This window comes from Sceloporus occidentalis, unplaced genomic scaffold (genome assembly GCF_023333645.1).
Source record: "Sceloporus occidentalis isolate IW3139 unplaced genomic scaffold, rSceOcc1.0.p SCAF_317, whole genome shotgun sequence".
Classification (NCBI taxonomy): Eukaryota; Metazoa; Chordata; class Lepidosauria; order Squamata; family Phrynosomatidae; genus Sceloporus; species Sceloporus occidentalis.
In genome coordinates, this window is record NW_028317297.1 from 339,345 (window position 1) to 367,275 (window position 27,931).

Genomic DNA, 27,931 nt, shown 5'->3' on the forward strand with positions numbered 1-27,931 from the left:
TGTGTTCTTTTTTGATCAGCAAGCAGTGACGTTAACTGTTTTGCAAAGATTTTCTCATTTATTTTAAATTTTATTTAAATTTTCTTAAAAGTACCCTTAGTGTTTTGCTCACCTCAGTCCATAAGTGCTGTGTGTTTCAGCAAGCAGTGAAGCTAACTGTTTTGCTGTGACATTTTATTTTATTTCTAATTTCTTTTCAAGAAAAATTGACTGTGTGACGACAACAACTGTACTAAGCAAAGCTTCAAGCTAATAGCTGTAGTACTAAAATAATTCTAATCTTTAATCTTCTTAATCTATAATATATTATATAATATAAATTCTAATTCATAATCTATAATATATATATGTAATTCTTTCTAATTCATAAACTATAGTCTATCTATAATCCCTAATATAAGTAATTCTAATCTATTAATAATATAATATTATATATAACTTAACCTCACTTTAGCTTAGTGGGCTTGAGAGCGTCTGCCTAGAGTTAGACTAGAATACTAATATAGCTTTAGGTTTAGCATAGTAGTAGGATAGGCTCTTAGGCCCGTGTAAATTCAAAGTCTTAAATTTTTTTATCCCCCCCTTTTTTTTTAAACACTACACTACACACACAACACAACATTTTAAATGGATCCTCCTTTTGGGACTAAGGAGGGACAAGCTCCATCTACCACCACCACCACCAGCAGTTCTAAGATGAGTCAGTCTAGTCGGCCAAGTAGGCCAAGCTCTCGCTTATCATTTGGGGAAGCATTGCTTGAAGGATCATCAAGTAAAGGAAAGGCACCAAAATCAGGCAGTAGTACTGCGGCTAGGCCCACAAGCTCTATGGTTTTTTACGGAAAGCCTAAAGCACCAGAAGCACGTTCAAAGTTAAAGGGTAGCACAACTAGTACTTCTACTAGCCCAGTGAGTAAATAGAAGTGTCTTTTGCCCCAAGCAGCATCTTCCCCATCCATGAGCAGCATGCAAGGTACCAAGCAGAGCCAAATTAGCAGCAAGACTCAGAGGGGTCCCAAACCAAAGCGATCTCATTCCTTTGTAGGGAAAACCACCACCACCACCACCACCCCCACTTCTACCGCCTCTACCACCACTAGTGCTGCGCCTACTGTTCCCACCGGTACCACCACGCCATGTCCTCCTAGTACCTCTAGCAAGCCACCAAGTCCTTACAAAATTTTTGTAAAGACAGTTAGAGAGAGGGCTACACATAGTGGAACTCCACCTAGCGAGGTAGCAGAGGAGCCTGAGACTGAGAGGCCAAGTGCAGAGTCTGTTCTTCCTGCTCGCACTACTACTAGTCACGAGTCTCACGACGATATCAGTCTTATCTCCAGCCTAGCAGGAATTCCATTCGATCTGGCTAATGAAGAACTAGACTATGAGCCAGAGGAAGTAGAGGAGATGAGTGGTCAGGAATCAGATTCCTCAGGGAGCAGTGTCCAAATGACTAGTGCACAATTTTCCCCTGAGCCTCCACCTTCTCCGCTACGATCATCACCATCACCACCACCAGCAGCAGCAAAACCTAGCAAATCTGAAGCTAAAGCAATTAGCAGTCCCACTATGGCCAGTACTGTTACCACCAGTCCCACCACCACTAGTTATGCCTCTGTTCATCCACCCCGAGCAGTAGGAGCAGCACCCAAGGCAAACTCCAAGTCTATGCGCGCCCCAAAGGCGCTATGGAAAGTGCAAACATTGTGGGAAGCTAATAAGCAGAGGGAAAGTGTCTGGCCATTTTACCAGTGCTAGCATGAAGCATCACCTCAGCATCACCTCAGCACTCAACACAATGCTGTGCTATTGGGGAAAGATGCAGAAGTAAAACTTAGTGCAGGCAGCATAGCTGGTGGCCGTGGAAAAACCCCAACAGCTGCTTCTTCTGAGCCAATAGCAGCAGCAGCAGCAGCAGCTAGTGCTGGCAGCCAGAGACCAAGGCAGGTTGGAGCACTTCATGTCCAGCCCACCCTGGAACAATTTGTGGCATTCCAATCCAAAAGGTCAATGCCCAAACAGCAGGCCAATAAAGTAACGCGACTGATTGGTCAGTTCATTGCTGTTGGAGGGGCATCCTTCTTTATGATCGAAGGGGAGCCTTTCAAACAATTGATGGCGGCTGTGGCTCCACAATGTACAGTTCCGTCACGTTCCACTTTCAGCAGGAACATTGTCCCCTCATTGTATCGGTCCTGTGTTGCAGCAGTGAAAGAGGAGCTTTCCAAGGCTGCTGGTCAGTGTGTTCATTTCACTACAGATTTGTGGAGTGCACCTAGCGGCCAGCATGCCTTTCTTTCTTTGACAGCACACTGGTGGCAGCCCGGTGTGTCTAAGGAAGCTGCTGCAGCAGGCTACCGATCTTTCCTTCTCCATGCAGAAGTGATGGATGAAAAGCACACTTCCCAAAATATTCTGCATGCAATGAGGAAAATGTTTAGCCTTTGGGTGGGAGCAGAGGCGGGCACCAATGTTGAAGTTGGTTTTGTGGTAACTGACGGAGGTGCCAATATGGTGAAAGCGCTGCGAGATGGTCATATTGTTGGTGTGCGCTGTGCAGCCCAAATCATCCATCTTGTAGTGAAGGCAGCAATGTCAGAAGGAACTAATGTGGTAGCAGTAGTTCTGTCCCGCTGCAGAAAGATCGCTGGGCACTTTCACCATAGTGTTAAGGCTAGCCAACTTTTGAGGGAAGAGCAAGAGAGGTCAGGTCTTCCCGTACACTGCCTACGTCAGGATGTCAGTACACGGTGGAACTCCACGCTAGACATGCTGTAGAGGATTTTGGAGCAGCAGAGGGCAATCCATAATCTTGCCTCAGAGCACAATATTGAGATTACATCTCCATTGAATAGGGAGGATTGGACAGTGATCGCCCAGCTAGTGGCAGTCCTTAAACCATTCAGGGATGCCACAGAAAATTTAAGCTCAAACACTGCCAGTCTGGCCCAGGTAATCCCAGTGTTTTCCCATCTAGGCAGCAAGATGGATGTGTTCCTTGAAAACCGTGAGGCTGTTCAAGGTGGCACTCTACATCCTGACGTAGCAGCCATAGTCAGGAAGCTGAAGGATCTGCTAAAAGTACACCTTCGCAAACGCATGGAAGAGAGTCCCGAAATGATGCTAGCGTGCCTTTGCGATCCAAGAATTAAGGGAAAGCTAGCTTTGAAATGTAATGTTCTCAGTAGCTACCGGGAGCAATTGGTCAACAAGGTGCGTGACTGGCAGCGTAAAATGGGAATGCTGTCCGAGGAGGGAGAGGTGCAGGAGGAGGAAGAGATGATGTGGTCTGTTACTCCTAGCAGCAGCATCAGCAGCAGTGCCACAAGCATCACAACAACACAGCTGAGTGGAGCAGCTGCGTTTTGGGAAGAGGCACTTGGGAGTATAGTTGGACCATCTGACAGAGCTAGCAGCAGAAAGGAGAGTAGTGCTGCTGAAATGGTCAAACTTTACCTCTGTGAAGTTCCTTCTGCGCCTAATGTTGATCATCTTAGCTACTGGGATGAAAAGAAGAGTGTGTGGCCTGCACTCTCATGAGTTGCGCAGCAGCTTCTATCATGTCCGCCAACCACTGTTCAAAGTGAGCGCGTGTTTTCTATGACTGGAAACATACTGAGTCCACAGCACTCACGCATGGCACCTCATCTGATGGAGCAGATTGCCTTTCTTAAATTCAATCTGCCCAAGTTGGGTTACCCAGCTCTTAGCTTGGAAAGTTAATTTTTTTCTCTCTAATGTTTAAGGTCGTTTCTCCCCCTGGTTGCACGTGTTTGTGGTGTGGCAACGTCTGCTACCTCCGCCAGTGTAGCCAATTTACGCTAGGGCCTAGTGTCTGAGTTCTGTAAGTCCGCTCCCAAACGCCAAGGACTGACAGTGTTCGGATGCTTTGCCCTGGGGTGAAACAGGTGAGCGGGTTGTCAATTGCCCACTCATTCACCTTTTTCCGTTTCCAACGCTGCTGCTGGTGGTGGTGCCAGCATCTTTTGCCAGTTCCCTTCCTGGCTGAAATCATGCCTCAAATGTCCCTAATGGAAAGGGTAGTTTCTCCTCCTGGTTGCACTTGCTGCGGTGTGGCAATGCCTGCTACCTCCGCCGGTGTAGCCAATTTACGCTAGGGCCTAGTGTCTGAGTTCTGTAAGTCCGCTCCCAAACGCCAAGGGCTGACAGTGTTTAGATGCTTTTCTCTGGGGTGAAACAGGTGAGCGGGTCGCCAATTGCCCACTCATTCGCCTTTCCCAATTCTGCTGCTGCTGGTGGTGCCAGCGTCTCTTCTCTGCCAGTTCGCTTCCTGGCTAGTGTCATGCCTCAAATGTCCCTAATGGTAATGGCAGTTTCTACACCCTGGCTGCGTCTGTTTGCGGTGTGGCAACGCCTGCGACCTCCGCCGGTGTAGCCAGCTTACGCTAGGGCCTTGTGTCTGAGTTCTGGAAGTCCGCTCCCAAACGCCAAGGACTGACAGTGTTTGGATGCTTTGCTCTGGGGTGGAACAGGTGAGCGGGTCGTCAATTGCCCACTCATTCGCCTTTCCCAATGCTGCTGCTGCTGGTGGTGCCAGCGTCTCTTCAATGCCAGTTCCCTTCCTGGCTAGTGTCATGCCTTAAATGTCCCTAATGTTAAGGGCAGTTTCTCCCCCCTGGCTGCGTCTGTTTGCGGTGTGGCAACGCCTGCTACCTCCGCCGGTGTAGCCAGCTTACGCTAGGGCCTTGTGCCTGAGTTCTGGAAGTCCGCTCCCAAACGCCAAGAACTGACAGTGTTTGGATGCTTTGCTCTGGGGTGGAACAGGTGAGTGGGTCGCCAATTGCCCACTCATTCGCCTTTTCCATTTTTCAATGCTGCTGCTGGTGGTGATGGTGCCAGCGTCTCTTTTCTGCCAGTTCGCTTCCTGGCTAGAGTCATGCCCAAAATGTCCCTAGTGGTAAGGGTAGTTTCTCCCCCCTGGCTGCCTCTGTTTGCGGTGTGGCAACGCCTGCTACCTCCGCCGGTGTAGCCAGCTTACGCTAGGGCCTTGTGTCTAAGCTCTGGAAGTCCGCTGCCAAACGTCTAGGACTGACAGTTGTTTGGATGCTTTGCCCTGGGGTGAAACAGGTGAGTGGGTCGCCAATTGCCCACTCATTCGCCTTTCCCAATGCTGCTGCTGCTGGTGGTGGTGCCAGCGTCTCTTCAATGCCAGTTCGCTTCCTGGCTAGAGTCATGCCCAAAATGTGTCTAATAGTAAGGGTAGTTTCTCCCCCCTGGCTGCCTCTGTTTGCGGTGTGGCAACGCCTGCTACCTCCCCCGGTGTAGTCAGCTTATGCTAGGGCCTTGTGTCTGAGCTCTGGAAGTCCGCTGCCAAACGTCTAGGACTGACAGTTGTTTGGATGCTTTGCCCTGGGGTGAAACAGGTGAGTGTGTCGCCAATTGCCCACTCATTCGCCTTTCCCAATGCTGTTGCTGCTGCTGGTGGTGGTGCCAGCATCTCTTCAATGCCAGTTCGCTTCCTGCCTAGAGTCATGCCCAAAATGTCCCTAATGGTAAGGGTAGTTTCTCCCCCCTGGCTGCCTCTGTTTGCGGTGTGGCAACTGTTTCATGTAAAGAAATCAAGACACAGTAAGCTGTTGGTTTGAGGAATCATGTTGAACTCCATAACTGCATCCAGGTCAGAGGTTGGAACAGGAAACAGGAAGTACAAGGCAATGCAATATTACCATAAACAGACAGTCACAGTATTTGCATAATAACTCCATAACATCTCCCCTTTTTTGCATTCAATACAGAATTTGCAAGCAATTAACCAAAAACAGATCCTGAACAGTCTAAAACATAACATACTGTGTTACAGGTAGATACACTACAGATTGAGTCTATCTGGTGGTCTTGAAACTCGACCACTACGCAGGGCCACAGGGATTTTGCCTGGGGGAAGCTGTTCAGCTCCAAAAGGCGTTGATAAGGGGCTGCCATTGTTCCTGGCTGGTGTGTTTGGCACAGAAGAACATACTGGTACATGCGGCTGCATTATGTCATCCTCGTATCCTTCTGATATGACAGCAGTATTGTCTCTGCCTTGCTTACGTGGTCCAGTAGGACTAGGGGCATTGAGCGCCTCGGTAGGGTCCCGTGCAGGATGTTCATAGGTTTGTTCGGTGAGTTGTTCAGCCACTCGCAGGTCAATTCGATTGCGGCGGTAGAGACTGCCTTCCACATCCACAAGATATGAGCGAGGAGCAACCCTCTGAACACAGGTACCCAGTCTCCAGCGACCAGTCCTGTCACCAGGGAGTGGCTTCATACGGATTGGCTCTCCAACACTTAATTCAGGTAAGTCTTTGGCAGAGACATCATATGTCAGTTTGGAGAGCTGTTTCCTCCGTCGCAGTTTCTCCAGTACACCTGTTACCACACAAGGTTCAAGTAATTTGTTGGCCACTGGCAGTGAAGTCTTCAGTCTCCTCGACATCAAGCGCTGTGCAGGACTACTGTCCATGCCTTCGGTTGGGGTGTTCCTCCAATGTAGAATGGCTTTCCATGGGTCATTTCCATCATACTTGGCCTTCTTGCAAAGATTCTTTACTATCTTTACAGCTGATTCCGCTTTGCCGTTAGCTTGCGGGTGCCGTGGGGAAGAGGTAAGATGCTCAAACCCCCAATCTGTAGAGAACCGTCTAAATTGCTCACATGCAAATTGAGGTCCATTATCCGAGATTACCCTGTCCGGCTGTCCATGACGTGCAAACTGTGCCTTACAACGCTTGATCGTAGTTTCAGCAGACAGATCGGGAAGGAGCTCAATCTCCCAAAAGTCAGAATAGTGATCAACAATTACTAGAAGATCTTGCCCTGCATAATTCAATAAATCCATGCTTACAATTTGCCAAGGCCGGGTGGGCAGCACATGCGACATCATGGGTTCTTTCTGTTGTGCCTGTGCATATTCATTGCATGCTGAACAATGACTAACAAAGTCTCTAATCTCATTCTGCATGTTGGGCCAGTATAAGGTATCTCGTGCCTGCCTAGAGCATGCTTCTCCACCAATGTGACTGGCATGTATACGTGTCAGCATCTCCGATCTTAATGATCTTGGAATGATGACCCTTGACCCTTTGTACAGTACGCCATCCTGAATGCCGATTTCATCTCGGAAAGTCCAGTATTCTCTCACAATTAATGGCACCTCTGCTTTCGAATCTGGCCAACCATAAAGAACAACAGACTTAAGTGCTTGCAAGCTCTCGTCGATTTCTGTGTGCTGTCTTATCTGAAGCAATCGTTGGTCTGTGACATTTAAATAGTCTGAATGATTAATCTGCGACAGGTCATCCAGGTGCAGCTGAACATTGCAAACTGTGTGTTGTGCACACTCAGGTGTACCACCCGCTGCTGTAGCTCTGCTAAGAGTGTCACTAATGTACATTTCAGGTCCAGGTTTATAGACAACATTTAGGCAATAGTTTTGTAATGTGAGCAACATGCTCTGTAAGCGCTTGGGTGCACACAAAAGTGGTTTCTTAAAGATTGATATCAGAGGCTTATGGTCAGTTTCTGCTGTGATCTTGTCACGACCATAGAGGTAGTGATGAAAGCGCTGGCAGGCAAACACAATACTCAGACATTCCTTTTCGATCTGTGCGTAGTTTTGCTCAGTAAGGGTCAGTGCCCTTGAAGCAAAAGCGATAGGCTGGTCAGCTTGCAATAGGCAACACCCAAGTCCACTTTTGCTTGCGTCACTTTGAATAGTTACAGGTTTTGTAACGTCATAGTACTTCAGGACAGGCGTATCCGTGACCAAACGTTTGATCTCCTGCACCGCATTATCATGCTTAGGAAGCCAATGCCAAACTGCATCCTTGTCCAGAAGCCTTCTCAACGGCTCGCAAACCTCTGAGAGATGCGGCAGGAATTTTGCTAGGTAGGTAACAAACCCTATGAAGCGCTGCAGGGATTTCACATTCGCCGGCTGAGGCATATCCAGTATGGCTCTGATTTTGTCCGGGTCAGCCTTCAAACCCTCCAAGGATAGTATGTGTCCATGGAAGCGGACCTCTTTGACCTTGAACTGCAGTTTTTTCACGCCAAGTTTTAGTTTCACCTGTCTACAACGATTCATCAGGTCAAGCAGTTTGCCATCATGATCTTGCTCTGCTTCCTCATCTGTATCCCCACAACCAACCACAAGGATGTCATCAGCTATTGGTTCAATACCACTGAGTCCAGCCAATAGTTCATGTTGTTTTCGTTGATACACCTCTGGTGCAACGGATACTCCAAAAGGCAATTTGAGCCATCTTTTCCTGCCCCAGGGAGTCCAGAAGGTTGTCATGTAGCTACTTGCATCATCCAATTTACATTGTAAAAATGCATCCCGGGCATCAACAAGTGTGAACAGACGTGCCTTAGGCAGCTTGTACAAAACATCCTCAAGAGTTGGCATGATGTAGTGGGATCGCCTCAGTGCCAGATTCAAGAATTTGGGATCGATACATATTCTTAGCTTATCAGGCTTCTTTACAATCACCATGTTACTTATCCAATCAGTCGGTTCAGTCACCGGTGCAATATGTCCATCAGCTTCATACTGGTCGAGTTGTGCCTTAACTGCCTGCTTAATGGCTACTGGCACATTGCGTGGTGCACATTGGACTGGAGGGACACTCACGTCAAGGTCAAAATGAACTTCCCCTGGTACAGATTCTACAGGTCCAGTAAAAACATCACTAAATTCCTGTAATAGAAGTTGTTTTGTCAAGGGCCCTTTGAATTGATTGTCCATCACGTTGAGCTCTGCAGGGATGGAGAAATGTATCAGCCCTAGACGCTCACAGGTTGAGCCGGATAACAGTGGCTTTTGGCAGGCTTCCACAATTTCAAACTCTAGCTTGTGCCTTAGTCCACGTATGACACATTCAGTCTTGAAGAGTCCCAAAGATTTCATAAGGTCACCTGAGTATAACTTTAGTCTGGTGTCACTTGGCAGTAGACGTGCTTCTGGTGCTAACTTCATTTTGTCTCTCAAGCACATCACATCACATGTTGCTCCTGAATCAAGCTGGCAGGATTGGGGCTTATTATTCAAATTTAAAGTGACAAACCATTTCTTTCCTCTGGTTTGCACAGCGCCGATCAATTCACTGCTGTATATCATTTCAGCGGTGTGTGGTTCTTCCTCATATGCAGATGCATTCTCCATGGTGTGTAACTTTCCTATTGATGGCTGTCTTTTACTTGACAAACATACTTTAGCAAAATGATTTGTTCTGCCACAAGACCTACAAGACTTCCCATAAGCTGGACACTGCTCTTTAATTCTTTGATGCAGAGTCCCACAATATTTACACGCTGTAGGGTCGGCAGCATTTGTGCTAAACAGGCGGCGTTGTTGCTGCGGTTTGCTTATGTGGTGTCGCTGCATTGCAATATTTATGCTGTCGGTCTGCTGTCTGTCCTGGTCCATAACTTTCATACGCCTGTCAGTGAGCTCCGCTGTACGGCACGTTTCAATGGCTGTGTTTAAAGTTAAGTCACGTTCTCTTAGGAGACGCCTGCGTGTCCTCTCACTAGCTATACCGAGAACAATTTTGTCCCTTATTAATTCATCCCTTAGTGTACCATATTCACAAGTTGCTGCCTTTTCTCTCAAGCGTGTTACAAAGTTATCAAGAGATTCTCCCTCTTCTTGTTTGCAGCATCCAAACACATATCTTTCATATATGACATTTTTAGCAGGTTTGAAATAAACTTCCAGTGCATCTAAAATTGCTGTAACATTCTCTTGCTGCCCTACTGTGAGGTTCAGATTGTGCTTATACACATGCCTACATTCACTGCCCATGATTCTCCTCAGAGTTGCTGCTTGCACTGCTGCAGATTTCTCATTCAACCCTGTAGCCAGGGAATAATCTTCAAATTCAGCTCTGAAAGTATCCCAATTGCTGCTCCAATCCCCACTGATTCTCATGCCCTCAGGGGGAGGTATGCAATTCATGGCTGCCATGTTTAAGCCTCTGAGCTCTTAAATGTCAGAAAATCCACAAAGCACAGTCTTAGGTTATAATTCACAAACCTGTGCAGTATCCCAAAGCTGCTGTGCTCCAAACAAGAGGCTCAGTTCTGAATCTAGCCACTTCTGACACCATGTTTCATGTAAAGAAATCAAGACACAGTAAGCTGTTGGTTTGAGGAATCATGTTGAACTCCATAACTGCATATAGGTCAGAGGTTGGAACAGGAAACAGGAAGTACAAGGCAATGCAATATTACCATAAACAGACAGTCACAGTATTTGCATAATAACTCCATAACAGCAACGCCTGCTACCTCCGCCGGAGTGGCCAGCTTACGCTAGGGCCTAGTGTCTGAGCTCTGGAAGTCTGCTGCCAAACGTCAAAGACTGACAGTGTTTGGGTGCTTTGCCCTGGGGTGAAACAGGTGAGCGGGTCGCCAATTGCCCACTCATTCGCCTTTTCCAATGCTGCTGCTGGTGGTGGTGCCAGCGTCTCTTCTCTGCCAGTTTGCTTCCTGGCTAGAGTCATGCCTCAAATGTCCCTAATGGTAAGGGCAGTTTCTCCCCCCTGGCTGCCTCTGTCTGCGGTGTGGCAACGCCTGCTACCCCCGCCGGAGTGGCCAGCTTACACTAGGACCTAGTGTCTGAGCTCTGGAAGTCTGCTGCCAAACATCTAAGACTGACAGTGTTTGGGTGCTTTGCCCTGGGGTGAAACAGGTGAGCGGGTCGCCAATTGCCCACTCATTCGCCTTTTCCATTTCCTTTTCCATTTCCATTTCATTATTTTCCTTCTGATACACAACCAACCAAACATAACACACACAATAACACAAATAACACAGTGACATAACAAATAACACACATAACACATATAACACAGTGACATAACACATAACACACATAACACACCCACGTACAATGCACAAATCCCAAGGACCTTTCCTCTTGTTATTTGTCCTGGCCTTCACTTCTACACTCACTAGCATTAACGCTATAACTCACACTTCATCCTATAACATTTTTCCATCCACATACCTGCCAACAGACCCAACTTTTTCAGGGACAGTCCTGCTTTTTTCCAGTCCTGTCCCATCTAATTTAGCTAAACTAGGTATGCAAATACACGTAGGTAGTTATAGCTTGGTAGGTAGCACTAGTATAAACATTAAATAAATATAATAAAGTAATAAATAATAAATCTAAGTTTAAAATACATTTAAATAAACCCCTAATTTTTTTTTTAAAAACCCATTAAAATTAAAATTACATTATTATTTAGATATAATACATCTTTAACCAAACCAGTGCACTGCTACTAATCTTAAACATAACCGTACATTAACCCTAAGCTATTTTTTAGTTCATTTTTCCATCCGCATACCTGCCAACACACCCAAGATTTTGGTGGACAGTCCTGCTTTTTTCCAGTCCTGTCCAGTAAAAGTTGGGTGGTTGCAAAGTATGCCATTGTGAATAGGTAGCAAATGTTAGGCATGTATTACAAGTGGTCCAAAATCAATTTAAAAATGTAAAATAATCCCTAATCTTTTATTAAACATCTATGGATGTGTGACTGTGTATGATAAAAAGGAGGCCAAGTTCCTTGGAGCATTTGTCTAGGTCATTTTGTGTACAGTACACCTCGGTACGTGCGTGCAACTCTATTGGTCGTTTCGGCAGGGGGCTCGCCTGCCATCAACGAATGAGGTGCGTTCTGCAATTCACTCGTTGATGCCAGAGCAGCCCCCTGCCGAAACGACCAATAGAGTGGCACACACGTGCCTTCACGGCAGCTGCTGCTGCTCCGATCTGTTGTTAACCCCGTATTAACCCCTGCTAGGCAACCGGGAGGGAAACGAAGATCAAACGAGCACGAAGAATGGCCACGAATATTCGCCCGAAGAGAAGACAGGAACGGGCGAATATTCGCGGAATACAAAGATTTTTTTCCCCCGAAGACGAGCACGAAGACGAACACGAAGAGCCCCCTGGTGCCCAAGTCTAGTTGTTAGTTAAACTGAATGTCTATAGGACTCATTCAGTTCATTATCCATTGTGAAGGGTCAAACCTGGCAAGATTGCTCAGGAAGAAGAAGTGAGGCATCCATGAATTATGTATAGTTCAATTTGTTCACAATGTTGATACTTAATATGTAACTGCACCTTTTTATGGCAGCAAGTATAATGTACTAGAACCTGCATATTTTAAAATTCTCAGAAGACAAAAAAGACATACAAGGGAAATTAACATTATTAGCATAGCAAAAGTCATTGTAGGTATCTAAATGCAATTACTTGTGAAAATGGTCATATTTATTCAGTATTCTGTAATTCTTAATATGATTAGGGATAAATTATGCTAATGTGGGTCAGTTTTTGCTGATTTTTGCTAAAATAACTTACAAGGCAAAGCCGCAGTGCTCTGGCTTAAATTATTGGTCACATCGACTTTAGGACCCCCCATTAATACTCATTCCCCTCTGCCCAATGGGCTGGACACCCCAATGTTCTGATCAGAGGACATGGAGTGAAGAGCCCACTGCTGCTCTAGGATCTGCTCCATCAGGTGCAATTAACTTGCAGTATTGTACATGAGCATCATATCTGTCTGTGGCTGCTACTACAAGTTAAAACCTCGTCCACACACATATATATTGGCCAGTGTGAAAAAGTGTAAGGAAAACTCCCCACAGGCTGTTGGACCCATCAATCACAGCCATAACAATCAATGAGACAACTCCTCCCCCAATTTTTGGCTAATTCTACATATTAGACATCGATATGTACTGTCCCACACACAGTCCCTTCTCACTTCACCTAATCACAGAGCATCACAACAAGTGGTAATGACGACAAACAAGGGATGTAAGGGTCGCTGCTCAACTGGGCAAACGAACGGATGAACCTTACCGAATTTTCTGTGCGGATGCCATTAGTTTTCGGCTGTTTCGCCGGGGACCCCGAACACACGAAACAGATAATCTTTGCTAAAATTAAAGTTTGTACGAAACAGTTTGGCAAACCATGAGTTTTTGCTTTCCACTTTGCTCTCGTCCATGCTGGTGTATAATCCTCATTTGCTAGACTTTTGCTTTCGTCAGCCATGTGTCACAAGCACATGGGTCTAGAAATGTACAAATTCACTCAGATCAGTCGCTATATGCATGGGCGTAGGAACCCCTAAAAATCTGGGGGGGACAGCATTTTCCCCCATCAGATCCCCACTTTCTCACACTATCTACCCCCTCTCCCCCCTCTCACACTTTCTTACTATCTACCCCCCTCCCTACCCTCCCTTCTCACACTATCTACCCTCTCCCTACCCCCCTTCTCACTAGCTACCCTCTCCCTACCCTCCCTTCTCACTAGCTACCCTCTCCCTATCGCCCCCGTCTCACTAGCTACCCTCTCCCTATCGCCCCCTTCACACTAGCTACCCTCTCCCTACCCCCCCTTCTCACTAGCTACCCTCTCCCTACCCCCCCTTCTTACAAGTTACCCTCTCCCTACCCCCCCTTCTCACTGTCTACCCCAGGGGTGTCCAAGTTTTTTCTGCAGTGGGCCACTTCATCAGAATTGTATACGTGCGCGGGCCGCACTCATTTTTCACTGTGAGAAAATATGGCCTTTAATAAAATATGCAGATTAAAATAAAGTAAATGACACAAAACCTTTACTTTTCCTCTCACTGATTTCTGGGCCTAGAAAGTTTTGTGACTACAAATTCAGGACTCAGGATAATTAAAAATGAAATAGTTCTATTTATTCTAGGGATGCACCAAAATGAAAATTCTGGACCAAAACATTCACGGTTCACTTAGCCAAAACTGAAAATGACCCCCCACCTTTACAAATAATACTAAAAACTCACATTTTTAATAAAAGTAGGTAACACACCACAATTGGACAAAACAAATTAGCAATATGACTTGGCATGATAGGAGTGTGATTGCTGTTAGCAATCACACTCCTATCATACCCAGGCAGCAAGTACATGCTGGTACAGGGTGGCTGTAAGTGATGTGCAGACCCCATACTGCTGGCAGCATCAATACACAAGGGGGGCAGCTAGCTAGGTTTCAGCATGTACTGGCTGACTTGGCATGATAGGAGTGTGATTGCTAACAGCAATCACAGTCCCATCATGCCTAGGTTCCAGCACTTGCACTTACACATCCAACCAGTAAATGCTGTAACCTAGGCATGATGGGACTGTGATTGCTGTTAGCAATCACACTCCTATCATGCCAAGTCAGCCAGTACATGCTGGTACAGGGTGGCTGTAAGTGATGTGCAGACCCCATACTGCTGGCAGCATCAATACACAAGGGGGGCAGCTAGCTAGGATTCAGCATGTACTGGCTGACTTGGCATGATAGGAGTGTGATTGCTAACAGCAATCACAGTCCCATCATGCCTAGGTTCCAGCACTTACACATCCAACCAGTAAATGCTGTAACCTAGGCATGATGGGACTGTGATTGCTGTTAGCAATCACACTCCCATCATGCCAAGTCAGCCAGTACATGCTGGTACAGGGTGGCTGTAAGTGATGTGCAGACCCCATACTGCTGGCAGCATCAATACACAAGCGGGGCAGCTAGCTATGTTTCAGCATGTACTGGCTGACTTGGCATGATAGGAGTGTGATTGCTAACAGCAATCACAGTCCCATCATGCCTAGGTTCCAGCACTTACACATCCAACCAGTAAATGCTGTAACCTAGGCATGATGGGACTGTGATTGCTGTTAGCAATCACACTCCCATCATGCCAAGTCAGCCAGTACATGCTGGTACAGGGTGGCTGTAAGTGATGTGCAGACCCCATACTGCTGGCAGCATCAATACACAAGGGGGCAGCTAGCTATGTTTTAGCATGTACTGGCTGACTTGGCATGATAGGAGTGTGATTTCTAACATTAATCACAGTCCCATCATGCCTAGGTTCCAGCACTTACACATTCATGCTATCACACACACTCATTCATTCATATACTCATTCATTCACAGATTCATTCCCTCAATCACGCATACTCATTCAAACACCCTCCCCACCCCCTTACCTGCACTGCAGCTCCTCGATGCTGCTCACAGGCTTCAGCAAAGGGCGCGGCCTTCTTCTGCGTTCTCTGGTACTGCACAGAGGATGTGATGTAATGTCACGTGAACTCTGCTGGGTTCCGGTTCCTCTGTGCAGTACAGAAGACCCTCCCACAGGTAAGTAGCAGGGCTTGAGGTGCGGACCGCGTAAGATCGGTTGCCCTGGCTGCCGATCTTACGCGGGCCACACCTCGAGGTCTCGCGGGCCGGATTTGCGGTGTTTCTATTGGGGGGTTCCTACGGCCCTTGGGGGGGATTTCTTAATTATCGGTCCCCCCCGCATGAGTTACTGGGGGGGATCTGTCCCCCCCGTCCCCCCCGGTTCCTACGCCCATGGCTATATGGGTTCCTTACAGGTTGTGGCTTGCAGCATCAACACAGATGGTATTAATTAGACTTGTGTATTCGTATTTGGGAGAACATGAAAACAAACATTAATAGTGCGTTTTCGTTGTTCAAACTGATTCCGGAATAAACAAATATGGCGGTGTACACGAAGAAGCACAACACGAAGAATCTTCGTCTTCGTTAATGTCTCCTACCTAATCTCCCTGGTCCCTTCCCACTGCCTCTAGCCTACCATCTCTACACAACATCTGACTTCCAAAAGCTTTTATATATTATTATATAATACAATTCCCAGGGGTGATTTTCAGGTTGATGCTGTTTGTGTTTAAAACACCAGCCAGATAAGAATTTGAGAAAGGGCAGGGCTGCTTCAAGTCTGTTTTTCAAAGAAGCGTTATCACTTGACTATACCAGTTTTCGTTAATTGTAATATAGATTCCCCACCGTGATGCAAGGTATTTACTATCACCCAGCTCTAGCTTTGGCACACATACATGTTGAAGTGTGAGGGACTAATATTCTGCCACTGACCCCCAGCTTCAGGGGCTCTAATGAGACCTTGTGCCGCCTTTGAAGCAGTCAGAAGTAGTGCAAAACTTCAATATGTATTCTTTGCTTTACGTTGAATCGCATTTTACATTGGGCACAGACACACAAGAATCCAATTGGAATGTATCAAAGAGTAAATATCATAAACAAAAGACAAACAGGAAACAAACAAAAAGACCTCCGTAATTAGAAAATAAATTGCTACATGAAGTATGCAAATCCCCCTTGCTTGACATTTTCTTAAAGACAAAAAGACAAACTTGATTTCAAAGCTTTATTTACTTATAATTCATACAGTTAAATAATCAAAAAGCTAAAGTTTTTAGCCTAGCTCTTTAGAAAGACAGCAGCTGATGTTTAAGTTCATTCAGACTGGTGAGCTGATGCCTTAGACCAACAACTTCCTCAATCGGAAGCCACATCGTACCCTTCGGTCATTGGACTCTGGGAATTCCTCTCCTGGTGTCTCATCTCTGTTGTGAAGATCTTAAGCGCAGGCATTTTAGCTGTAGCCTCCCACATGAGGTGTCCATCAGAATCAGTAGTTGATTTTCCATATTCAATCTCCATGGTTGCAAAGGCCTCATGATACTCTTCCAGTTTGTTGGTTAGACTCATGTTCTCCAGTTTGTTTGTTACTAACACGGAATTTAGTTCTGAGTTCCCTTCAGCCAACAGGTCCCTTTCCCTTGCAGAATTAGAGATCTTGATGTTCAGGTCGCTCACCTTCTTTTTCAGCCCATCAGAAACCTCTTCCATTCTAAAAAGTTGATCTGTCAGTGTTTGGATGGCGTTCTCTTTCATGTCCATAGTCTCCTCCAGATGGGACAATCTCTCAGTCTTCTCCTCCAGGCAACATTCTAACAACTCCATCTCCTCTGTCAAATCGAAAATCACTGCCTGGAGTCTTCTGATCTCTTCATCCTGAGAGAAGGTGTCCTTCCTGGGGTCATCCCTGGAATGGTACTTTTTGGGTCCACATCTGGATTTTATTTTATTTTCAAGAGCCAATATTCTCTCTTCCGCACGTGACAGTGCACGCCTTTGGTCAATGTCCATCTGCAGTAAGGTCTTCTGAATATTTAAAACATAGCTCATGTTGTTCTCAGAAAGACTGGCAAGGTGAACATCATGTTCTCTCTGACCTTTACTTGATTTTGATAATCCAGACAAGGATTTGATACAAAGTATAATTATAATCGCAATGTTTAAAAAATTGCATAGATACAGCAGTGTATCATCAGACGCCATATCCCACATCTTTGCTCCTGCCTTCTCCTCTGAGCAATTACTAGCCTGCGCATTTCAGACGGAATTTACACCCTACCTTTTGTCACAAAGCTAAAGAGATCACAAAGCTGATGTCATCACAAAGCATGTGTCTGGTAATGATGCAGTAAACAAGATGCTTGCTGTCTCTGGGCTTATGCTTGGTGGAGTTTAAAACTATATGCATTTTAGATTTTAATCTTATAATTGATTTTATTATTAGATGTTTCATATTAAATTAGAAAAATGATCTCACAGGAGCAGAACATAAATAAAATATTTAAAAGGAAACAATCGCACTGCATTTTAATGAGTATGATAGATGAGTGGTCCCTCAAGCAAATACCCCTTTCCCCACTCCCTCAGCCTATTAAATAATTTTCTTTCCTCTTTAGTCTATCTACAGTGGTTAAAATATTGGTTTATCAAGCATCTGTCAGTTGGTCAGACACACACACGCGCATACACGCACACACACACACGCGCATACACGCACTGTTTGAGACAGTGGCTGGTATTCTCCTGGCCCCTTCTCGATTTTCTACCCCTTCCCCGACTTTCTACTCTTATTCCTGTTATAGTAGAGTCCCAGATGCTTAGCATATTTTACCTTGCGAATACCATATGATGACTTATAAATGCATTTCCAGCTATTGCTGAGGTGTTTTTAGTACACATCTCTAACTCAGAAATAAAAGCAAATTCAAAAGCTAATAAGAAATAAAATGCTGAATTTTGGGTTTTTATTGAATCATTAGGTATATATGTACAAATGTTTACATTCAGTCACTGCACACAATGCACACACATAGATCCGATACATATAAGTAACTGTGCCAATCAGTGGCGTCTCCAGCTTTCATATTTAGGGGGGGGGCACATAGGGGGCCAGGGACCAAAGTAGGGGGACCAATTATAAAACGGTACATATACACTAGACGTGCATTTTTAACTACATAATATGTACTTATCTCTTTGAAGTAAAGACCGTGATTCAAATATGATTTCAAAATAACAGCTGAACTGACAGTTATTTTTCATTCTTTAATATTAGCCCCTGCTGCCAATATTTATATAAATATTACACCCTGCTTCCGATATATATTAATATTAGCTCCTGCTGCAGATATATATTAATATTAGCCCCTGGGGCGGATACATACTTATATTATACCCTGCTGCCGATATATATATATATAAATATTAGCCCCTGCAGCCAATTTTTATTGATAATAGCCCCTGTAGCCAATATATATTAATATTAGCCCCTGCTGCATATACATATATATATATAAATATATATATATAAATATTAGACCCAGCTGCCAATATGAATATAAATACTAGACCCTGCTGCCAATAAATATTAATATTAGCCCCTGCTGCCAATATATATTAATATTAGACACTGCTGCTAATATATATATATATATAAATATTAGCCCATGCTGCCGATAAATATTATTAGTCCCTGCTTCTGATATATATTAATATTCGCCCCTGCAGCCAATATATATTAATAGTGTACCCTGCTGCCAATATATATATATAAATATTAAACCCTGCTGCCAATATATATATAAATATTAAACCCTGCTGCCAATATATATATAAATATTTGCCCCTGCTGCCAATATATACATATAAATATTAGACCCTGTTGCCAATGTATTTTCTAGTGAAAAAATTGGACCCTACCCAAGCATTTCCTTGGGCCCCGCTCAACGCTCCCTTGCATGCAATCACTCCCTCCGCTACCATACCAAAAAAATATATATTTGCCACACTGACTGCAGATCAGGGGAAGACAGTGAGAGTCAGTCCTTCTGACTGCACCGTGACATTGAGAGGTCCTCTCCCCTGTAATCATCCCCAGAGTCCCTTTGTCCCCTCATTCACTAAACCATACTGCTCTTTTACTTACACCCTGTAGTTCAGGTATAGATCAAATAAACAACACATGGAAACAGCACGTGCAACTGAATAAGACAAAAAAACCTTGTATTTGCAGGTACACATAAATAATGCATGGAAAAATAGTATTGCAGGTATAAACCAACAGAACACACAAGGTATAGATCAACTAAACAACACATGGAGCAGCACTCCAGGTATTGATCAACTGAATAAGACATACAAATCCTATATTTGCAGGTAAACATAAATAAGCTATTTGCAACAGCATCCCTGCCAGAAATCACAGAGCGGTTTTCAGCTCCCTCGAGTATTGCACTTTGTGGTGGCCCTTCCAGCCTCACCCTAAAGATGTCTATACCTATAGAACATGATTAGATTAGGGGATGCTGGCCATGTCACTCTGCGACAGATACCAGCTTCCACAAGGTGAACATTTTAGTCTTAAGTATCTCCAAAACTACTACTAGGTATTGTCACACCTCTTCCAATGAAGAATGCATATTAAAGTACTTGCATTCGTTACGTGAATGAAGAAAAGACATTTACCTAGAAGACGCAGGTCTGGAGCTGCAGCACCCCTCTCCCTCCATGCTCCACTACTGGCACTAATTTAGTCTGCAAGACAGCCCTCCCAAACAACCCTCAATGTCTTGTTAGATCCCCCCAGCACGCTCACTCAAGCCTGCACTGGAGATGGCTGGTCGTGAGTATACTGCATGCACAGTGCTAACCACGAGAAGGCAGCTTCCCCAAGGGGCTAGGGAGTGGGGAAAATGATGGATCCCTCTACTCATTTCAAAGAAAATTTAAAGGTGACATATATTTATTCTAATTCATAAACACAATTACATACGTTCATTTAGTGTATAGGACTATATAATGTTTGATTAAAGTGACAGATCGGCTTTAATTATAATCACAGCAAATCACAGACAAGCTGGAATAAGGATCCTTTGAAATGACGCAATTCAATTGTATATCATCCATTTATTTAAAGTGAAAGTCTTAATTATTTTGCAAGTAGGGGTTGTTAGTAGACTTGCCCATTCGTCTTCGTGCGAACATGAAAACGAGCACGAAGAGGCCATTTTTTTGTTCATTCCGAAGACACGCCGAAGAGAATACAGTGCCGGCAAAACGTAGGAGAAGACGAAGACTCACAACCGTCTTCGTTTTTGCCGCGCAGCCGCCAAAATTTCAAACAGGAGTGAGCTGATCCTCGTCTGTCCAATCAGCTCACTCTTGTGACGTCACGCTAAGGGTCTCGTCCAATGCCTGTGCTGCTGTTTTTTGAATTCTGAAGGCACCTTTATAAGACCAGAGCTTGCCTGAGGGATCCATTCATTTTTCGCTGTGACTGCTTTGGCAACACTGCTGTGCTGCATCCGAGCGTTACAGAGAGAGATTGTTCTGTTCTGTGTGAGACTGGTAAGCCTTAGCCTGCCATTTCTCACAGTGTACTCTTCCTCACTTCAGTTCTACTTAATTAATATATTTAATAATAATAATTCGATTCATTTAATAATTTTTTTATTTAATTTGTCATCAACTGTAGTGTATAGTGCTGTTGAGTTGACAGTGCACCCAGTGTCTCAGTGGCACTGGGGTGCCCTTGCCCTGGGCTGACACTAGTGCCTACTGCCTGTCCTGCTTAAATAAATTAAATAATAGAATTTATAAATAATAATTTAATAGAATATATAGTACATTATAATATTATATATATCTATGTGTCAGTCATATATATATTATATACTATAGTATACTAGTGTAGAGTGTACTGTAGACATTTAAGACATCTACTAGTGTCTAATCTAAAATCAGTAATATTAATAATTAATAATTGAATACATTATAAAATTATATAAATATATATATATTTGTCAGTTATATATACTATAGTTAGTAATAGTATACTAGTGTAGAGTGTACTGTAGACATTCAAGACATCTACTAGTGTCTAATCTAAAATCATTAATTAATATCAATAATTCTATAATTCTTATCTTAATAGTTAATTAAATTAGCTATAAATAAAAGTAATAATATTAATTAATTACTACTAGCGTATAGTTCAGCTAATCTTATTAGTACTGGTGCTGCAGCTCTATAGTTTGTGCTTTGTTTTAGCAACAGCAAGAGACCAAGTCAATTTTTCTTAATTAATAATCTTTCATTTTATTTCATTTGTTTTGCTCACCTCAGTCCATCAGTGAAGTGAACTTGTTGGGCTAGTGAGTGCAGCCGCATAAGTGCTGTGTTCTTTTTTGATCAGCAAGCAGTGACGTTAACTGTTTTGCAAAGATTTTCTCATTTATTTTAAATTTTATTTAAATTTTCTTAAAAGTACCCTTAGTGTTTTGCTCACCTCAGTCCATAAGTGCTGTGTGTTTCAGCAAGCAGTGAAGCTAACTGTTTTGCTGTGACATTTTATTTTATTTCTAATTTCTTTTCAAGAAAAATTGACTGTGTGACGACAACAACTGTACTAAGCAAAGCTTCAAGCTAATAGCTGTAGTACTAAAATAATTCTAATCTTTAATCTTCTTAATCTATAATATATTATATAATATAAATTCTAATTCATAATCTATAATATATATATGTAATTCTTTCTAATTCATAAACTATAGTCTATCTATAATCCCTAATATAAGTAATTCTAATCTATTAATAATATAATATTATATATAACTTAACCTCACTTTAGCTTAGTGGGCTTGAGAGCGTCTGCCTAGAGTTAGACTAGAATACTAATATAGCTTTAGGTTTAGCATAGTAGTAGGATAGGCTCTTAGGCCCGTGTAAATTCAAAGTCTTAAATTTTTTTATCCCCCCCTTTTTTTTTAAACACTACACTACACACACAACACAAAATTTTAAATGGATCCTCCTTTTGGGACTAAGGAGGGACAAGCTCCATCTACCACCACCACCACCAGCACCACCAGCAGTTCTAAGATGAGTCAGTCTAGTCGGCCAAGTAGGCCAAGCTCTCGCTTATCATTTGGGGAAGCATTGCTTGAAGGATCATCAAGTAAAGGAAAGGCACCAAAATCAGGCAGTAGTACTGCGGCTAGGCCCACAAGCTCTATGGTTTTTTACGGAAAGCCTAAAGCACCAGAAGCACGTTCAAAGTTAAAGGGTAGCACAACTAGTACTTCTACTAGCCCAGTGAGTAAATAGAAGTGTCTTTTGCCCCAAGCAGCATCTTCCCCATCCATGAGCAGCATGCAAGGTACCAAGCAGAGCCAAATTAGCAGCAAGACTCAGAGGGGTCCCAAACCAAAGCGATCTCATTCCTTTGTAGGGAAAACCACCACCACCACCACCACCCCCACTTCTACCGCCTCTACCACCACTAGTGCTGCGCCTACTGTTCCCACCGGTACCGCCACGCCATGTCCTCCTAGTACCTCTAGCAAGCCACCAAGTCCTTACAAAATTTTTGTAAAGACAGTTAGAGAGAGGGCTACACATAGTGGAACTCCACCTAGCGAGGTAGCAGAGGAGCCTGAGACTGAGAGGCCAAGTGCAGAGTCTGTTCTTCCTGCTCGCACTACTACTAGTCACGAGTCTCACGACGATATCAGTCTTATCTCCAGCCTAGCAGGAATTCCATTCGATCTGGCTAATGAAGAACTAGACTATGAGCCAGAGGAAGTAGAGGAGATGAGTGGTCAGGAATCAGATTCCTCAGGGAGCAGTGTCCAAATGACTAGTGCACAATTTTCCCCTGAGCCTCCACCTTCTCCGCTACGATCATCACCATCACCACCACCAGCAGCAGCAAAACCTAGCAAATCTGAAGCTAAAGCAATTAGCAGTCCCACTATGGCCAGTACTGTTACCACCAGTCCCACCACCACTAGTTATGCCTCTGTTCATCCACCCCGAGCAGTAGGAGCAGCACCCAAGGCAAACTCCAAGGCTATGCGCGCCCCAAAGGCGCTATGGAAAGTGCAAACATTGTGGGAAGCTAATAAGCAGAGGGAAAGTGTCTGGCCATTTTACCAGTGCTAGCATGAAGCATCACCTCAGCATCACCTCAGCACTCAACACAATGCTGTGCTATTGGGGAAAGATGCAGAAGTAAAACTTAGTGCAGGCAGCATAGCTGGTGGCCGTGGAAAAACCCCAACAGCTGCTTCTTCTGAGCCAATAGCAGCAGCAGCAGCAGCAGCTAGTGCTGGCAGCCAGAGACCAAGGCAGGTTGGAGCACTTCATGTCCAGCCCACCCTGGAACAATTTGTGGCATTCCAATCCAAAAGGTCAATGCCCAAACAGCAGGCCAATAAAGTAACGCGACTGATTGGTCAGTTCATTGCTGTTGGAGGGGCATCCTTCTTTATGATCGAAGGGGAGCCTTTCAAACAATTGATGGCGGCTGTGGCTCCACAATGTACAGTTCCGTCACGTTCCACTTTCAGCAGGAACATTGTCCCCTCATTGTATCGGTCCTGTGTTGCAGCAGTGAAAGAGGAGCTTTCCAAGGCTGCTGGTCAGTGTGTTCATTTCACTACAGATTTGTGGAGTGCACCTAGCGGCCAGCATGCCTTTCTTTCTTTGACAGCACACTGGTGGCAGCCCGGTGTGTCTAAGGAAGCTGCTGCAGCAGGCTACCGATCTTTCCTTCTCCATGCAGAAGTGATGGATGAAAAGCACACTTCCCAAAATATTCTGCATGCAATGAGGAAAATGTTTAGCCTTTGGGTGGGAGCAGAGGCGGGCACCAATGTTGAAGTTGGTTTTGTGGTAACTGACGGAGGTGCCAATATGGTGAAAGCGCTGCGAGATGGTCATATTGTTGGTGTGCGCTGTGCAGCCCAAATCATCCATCTTGTAGTGAAGGCAGCAATGTCAGAAGGAACTAATGTGGTAGCAGTAGTTCTGTCCCGCTGCAGAAAGATCGCTGGGCACTTTCACCATAGTGTTAAGGCTAGCCAACTTTTGAGGGAAGAGCAAGAGAGGTCAGGTCTTCCCGTACACTGCCTACGTCAGGATGTCAGTACACGGTGGAACTCCACGCTAGACATGCTGTAGAGGATTTTGGAGCAGCAGAGGGCAATCCATAATCTTGCCTCAGAGCACAATATTGAGATTACATCTCCATTGAATAGGGAGGATTGGACAGTGATCGCCCAGCTAGTGGCAGTCCTTAAACCATTCAGGGATGCCACAGAAAATTTAAGCTCAAACACTGCCAGTCTGGCCCAGGTAATCCCAGTGTTTTCCCATCTAGGCAGCAAGATGGATGTGTTCCTTGAAAACCGTGAGGCTGTTCAAGGTGGCACTCTACATCCTGACGTAGCAGCCATAGTCAGGAAGCTGAAGGATCTGCTAAAAGTACACCTTCGCAAACGCATGGAAGAGAGTCCCGAAATGATGCTAGCGTGCCTTTGCGATCCAAGAATTAAGGGAAAGCTAGCTTTGAAATGTAATGTTCTCAGTAGCTACCGGGAGCAATTGGTCAACAAGGTGCGTGACTGGCAGCGTAAAATGGGAATGCTGTCCGAGGAGGGAGAGGTGCAGGAGGAGGAAGAGATGATGTGGTCTGTTACTCCTAGCAGCAGCATCAGCAGCAGTGCCACAAGCATCACAACAACACAGCTGAGTGGAGCAGCTGCGTTTTGGGAAGAGGCACTTGGGAGTATAGTTGGACCATCTGACAGAGCTAGCAGCAGAAAGGAGAGTAGTGCTGCTGAAATGGTCAAACTTTACCTCTGTGAAGTTCCTTCTGCGCCTAATGTTGATCCTCTTAGCTACTGGGATGAAAAGAAGAGTGTGTGGCCTGCACTCTCATGAGTTGCGCAGCAGCTTCTATCATGTCCGCCAACCACTGTTCAAAGTGAGCGCGTGTTTTCTATGACTGGAAACATACTGAGTCCACAGCACTCACGCATGGCACCTCATCTGATGGAGCAGATTGCCTTTCTTAAATTCAATCTGCCCAAGTTGGGTTACCCAGCTCTTAGCTTGGAAAGTTAATTTTTTTCTCTCTAATGTTTAAGGTCGTTTCTCCCCCTGGTTGCACGTGTTTGTGGTGTGGCAACGTCTGCTACCTCCGCCAGTGTAGCCAATTTACGCTAGGGCCTAGTGTCTGAGTTCTGTAAGTCCGCTCCCAAACGCCAAGGACTGACAGTGTTCGGATGCTTTGCCCTGGGGTGAAACAGGTGAGCGGGTTGTCAATTGCCCACTCATTCACCTTTTTCCGTTTCCAACGCTGCTGCTGGTGGTGGTGCCAGCATCTTTTGCCAGTTCCCTTCCTGGCTGAAATCATGCCTCAAATGTCCCTAATGGAAAGGGTAGTTTCTCCTCCTGGTTGCACTTGCTGCGGTGTGGCAATGCCTGCTACCTCCGCCGGTGTAGCCAATTTACGCTAGGGCCTAGTGTCTGAGTTCTGTAAGTCCGCTCCCAAACGCCAAGGGCTGACAGTGTTTAGATGCTTTTCTCTGGGGTGAAACAGGTGAGCGGGTCGCCAATTGCCCACTCATTCGCCTTTCCCAATTCTGCTGCTGCTGGTGGTGCCAGCGTCTCTTCTCTGCCAGTTCGCTTCCTGGCTAGTGTCATGCCTCAAATGTCCCTAATGGTAATGGCAGTTTCTACACCCTGGCTGCGTCTGTTTGCGGTGTGGCAACGCCTGCTACCTCCGCCGGTGTAGCCAGCTTACGCTAGGGCCTTGTGTCTGAGTTCTGGAAGTCCGCTCCCAAACGCCAAGGACTGACAGTGTTTGGATGCTTTGCTCTGGGGTGGAACAGGTGAGCGGGTCGTCAATTGCCCACTCATTCGCCTTTCCCAATGCTGCTGCTGCTGGTGGTGCCAGCGTCTCTTCAATGCCAGTTCCCTTCCTGGCTAGTGTCATGCCTTAAATGTCCCTAATGTTAAGGGCAGTTTCTCCCCCCTGGCTGCGTCTGTTTGCGGTGTGGCAACGCCTGCTACCTCCGCCGGTGTAGCCAGCTTACGCTAGGGCCTTGTGCCTGAGTTCTGGAAGTCCGCTCCCAAACGCCAAGAACTGACAGTGTTTGGATGCTTTGCTCTGGGGTGGAACAGGTGAGTGGGTCGCCAATTGCCCACTCATTCGCCTTTTCCATTTTTCAATGCTGCTGCTGGTGGTGATGGTGCCAGCGTCTCTTTTCTGCCAGTTCGCTTCCTGGCTAGAGTCATGCCCAAAATGTCCCTAGTGGTAAGGGTAGTTTCTCCCCCCTGGCTGCCTCTGTTTGCGGTGTGGCAACGCCTGCTACCTCCGCCGGTGTAGCCAGCTTACGCTAGGGCCTTGTGTCTGAGCTCTGGAAGTCCGCTGCCAAACGTCTAGGACTGACAGTTGTTTGGATGCTTTGCCCTGGGGTGAAACAGGTGAGTGGGTCGCCAATTGCCCACTCATTCGCCTTTCCCAATGCTGCTGCTGCTGGTGGTGGTGCCAGCGTCTCTTCAATGCCAGTTCGCTTCCTGGCTAGAGTCATGCCCAAAATGTGTCTAATAGTAAGGGTAGTTTCTCCCCCCTGGCTGCCTCTGTTTGCGGTGTGGCAACGCCTGCTACCTCCCCCGGTGTAGTCAGCTTATGCTAGGGCCTTGTGTCTGAGCTCTGGAAGTCCGCTGCCAAACTGTGAGGCTGCAAGGCAGAATTAAAGGGTAGAGACCGGTATGCAGGAACGTACCCCAGGAATCAGCAGATAAGGCAAGTGAGAATAAGCCGAAATCAGGAAACGAAGCCGTGGTCAGGGAAACTAGCAAGCTGCGAGGTCAAAATCCGAAGCCAGGGTCAGGAACCAAAAAATCAGGAACGCCGTTTAGTAGCCAAGGGTCGGGATATAGAGAGCAGCAGAGTAGAGGACAAGCCGGGTTTGGTACACAGGAAATCAATAGGAAAAATCACCAAAGGGCACTAGAGCTCGAATAGAAAAAACAATCACTGAGCACTGAGCTAATCTCAGTGCTCAGCTTTTAAACTTGCCGCCAGGGGGAAGCCTCGCCCCCAGCCGTGACGTCATCGGTGCGCGTACCCCGGCGTCTCCATTTGGGGGCGCATAAAGTTAGTTGAGGGCGCGCGCGCGCGCGCCTAGCGGCGGACATGCTGACGGAGGTGGAGGGAGCTGGAGACGCGCCGCGGGATCCGGTACCCGCGGGCATCGGGTACTCAGGTGAGTCACTTCGTCGGACCCGGGGTTGCGGACCCTGACAGATCCCCCTTCCGACGAGAGGTCTCCGGACTCTCTCAGGGCCTGGACGATCAGGATGTTGATTGTGAAAAGACGTAAGAAGCTCTGGGGCATGTACGATGTCAGCAGGCTCCCAAGAATCTTCGTCCGGGGCATAACCCTTCCAGCGGATAAGGTATTGTAATCGTCTATGAAAGTACCTTGAGTCTAGTATCTCTTCGACCTCGTATTCAGGGATATTATCAACTAGAACCGGAGGAGGTGGGTTAGGAAGACGTCCTGGGAACGGATTATCCCTCCATGGTTTGAGCAATGAGACATGGAACACGGGATGGATGGACATGGAGTTGGGCAACTTCAATTCTACTGCTGTGGGGGAAATGAAACGGCTGATAACAAAAGGTCCAATGTACTTGGGACCCAGTTTCCTAGTAGGACATGATAGTTTGAGGTGCCTAGTAGAGAGCCAAACCTTGTCACCAGTCTGATAGTGTGGCGTATTGCTGCGATGGCGATCCGCAAAATTCTTGTAATGACGTTGAGCCGTCACTAGGGTCTCGTGAAGAAGGGAAAAAGTTTTGGTCAGTCTAGTAGTGTGTTCTGAGACC